At 39.8% G+C, this 2,500-nt stretch overlaps 1 protein-coding gene across 4 annotated transcripts in view; it reads left to right on the top strand.

Annotated features, from left to right (window-relative positions):
* Positions 1-2,500, top strand: part of spri (Src homology 2 domain-containing protein sprint) — a 396,611-nt gene that overhangs the window by 267,175 nt on the left and 126,936 nt on the right. The window lies entirely within an intron of this gene.

The raw sequence follows: 2,500 nt of genomic DNA, 5'->3' as shown, positions 1-2,500 counted from the left end.
ATAATTGATAGAAAGGAATTAATCAAAGTTTGTATAGAAGGAATAGATTGAAAGAGTACCCAGGAAGGAGTGATAGAAGGATGCATGGAGTGGAATTAATAAGAAAAATAAATAACATCAGATAATTAGTGACAGAGATTGGTAGGTTGATAATTGGAAGAATGAGTGGAAGAGTGTTGTTGAAAGATCGAACTGATGAAAAGGATTTGATTTTTAAAAAAGTGAATAGAGAGGAACTGGTGAAGGGTTGAATGGACAGAATTTATGAAAAAATTAACAAATGACTGATAGAATTTGTTTAAAAGTATATATAGAAAAAATGAAATAGATTTATAAAATGGATATAAAAAATATATTTATAATCCTCTCACTTCTTGGCTTTAATGTTAGGAAAAGAAAACGACCAAGAGCCTTTTTTTGTATGCGTGTGTGTTTTTTTTTTATTATATAATGATAGGAGGAAAATTGATGATGGATAATGACAAGAAAAATATCCATGATAAAAAAACTAGTTTCGCCGCCGGATACCCGTACTATTGAACACAGTTTGCTACTATTGTTATTATTGTATCTTGTTCTCTTTTTATCATTTTTTAATCTTTTAGACATGCTTGCGAGGTAGATAGGTGCTGCGGATTGATTCTTGTGGCTGCGATAGCGATAATAACTCGGGCGGTTCTGAGTATGGTAATGGGCTTGTTGGAGGTGGAACACAAAAGTGGAGGGAAGGAGGGTGGAGGGAAGGAAAGAAGGAAGGAAGAAAGGGATAGAGGGATGGAGGGAAGGTGAGAAGGAGAGGAAGACAGACAGAGACAGAGACAGAGACAGAAGGGGGAGGTGGGAGAGTAGGAAGCGGAAAATGGAGTAAGCAAACCTGCATATAAACAGGGAGGCATATCTCTAATTCAGCTCGATCTGTACATCTCCACATTTAGATTTTTATGTTTCCCGACTCGCTCACGAAAATAAAAATAGATTCTAAAAAAGCTACAGCTCTCAGATTACCATCATCACTCGTTTGCAATTGAATGTATTTTCCTATATTTACCTCCCATGTAACACACACACAGACACATACTCACTCACACTCACACTCACACTCACACATATACATATACATACACATACACACACACACACACACACGCGCGCGCGCGCGCGCGCATGTGGATATTACATACTCGTCGGGGGGTATAAATTCATATAAGAGGGAGGGGGAGAGGGAAAGGGAAAGGGAAAAGTTAAGGGAGAGAGAGAGAGAGAGAGAGAGAGAGAGAGAGAGAGAGAGAGAGAGAGAGAGAGAGAGAGAGAGAGAGAGAGAGAGAGAGAGAGAGAGAATGAGGAAGGAGAAAAAAAGAGGACAAACGTGCATAACTAATGTGATCAATAAACGATGACCATCACAACATGCTGTTGTAGTACTCTGTTGTATTGGTCCTCCTCTCCCCCAGTCCCCTCTCCCCTCACCCTGCTCTCCCTTCCTCGACCATACCCCCTCCCCTCCTCATCTCTTCCCTTCCTCTCCCCTCCTCACCCACCGTCTCCCCTGCCCTTATCCTCTCTTCCCCTCTCCCCACCTCCCCTTGTCGACATCGTTAAGCAGAGTGCAATATGTTGTCATGGTGACTATACACACGCGCGCATCTACCATACCTCCCCTCCCCTCCCCCCACCCTCCCCCTTCCCTATCTATATCCGATATCTGTGTGTCATGAATTGCTATGTTTTTGAGGAGTCAGTTTTGTTTTCATTCTTATTTTTGTTGATTTTGATGTTGGAACGCATTATTTTATTGTTCAAATGGGGTTCAATGCCTTGCGACCGCCAATCGTTTAGTATTTTCTCTAAAGAGACGAATCAAACGATTTGGAACCAATCAGTCATTTGCCTCTTGATATCTTCTCTACGTTTTGAAACAAGCTTAAAAGTTTAAGATAAGAAAAGAAGAAAAGAAGTAAAGGAAAAGAAAAAGCGCATTCAGAAATGAGAGTCAGCTGATCCATAGTCAAACAAAACACGGTAAGGGTTCAGTTAACTTGTGGGTCACATATTTTCTTTCTTTATTTTTTTCTTTCTTTTTTATCGCGAAGAACGTGATAGCGGCGGCAGTGGATGATAGTGTGATTGGTTTGTTTTTTGTCTCTTGCGTTATCATTGTGTTTGTTGTTGTGTTTTCGATTTCGTATTCTCTTACTTTTGCTTTCAACCTTCTTATCGTAATGGCTTCGATATGGTTCTCCCTTCGTGTATTTACTGTCGTGTTTTTATTGTTATTTATTTACAAGATACTTTCGTTAGGGTTCTGATTTCATGTATTTACTATCTACTTTTTATCGTAATTTATTCATTTATCTTTACGCATTACGTATTTTACTGCATGCACACGCATTACCGCGTATACTCATTCGTAATTCAGTTTCAAGTAAATGCAAATAGAGCAGCTAGTCAGTCAGTCAGTCTTCCTGTCACAACTTTCCAGCCACGACGCTTGGCTTTGGAG

Source organism: Penaeus japonicus, unplaced genomic scaffold (genome assembly GCF_977035675.1).
Source record: "Penaeus japonicus unplaced genomic scaffold, GWHDUDI00000001_assembly GWHDUDI00000010, whole genome shotgun sequence".
Lineage (NCBI taxonomy): Eukaryota > Metazoa > Arthropoda > Malacostraca > Decapoda > Penaeidae > Penaeus > Penaeus japonicus.
The sequence above is the reverse complement of the archived record's forward strand: the minus strand, read 5'-3'. Positions and strand labels throughout refer to the sequence as shown.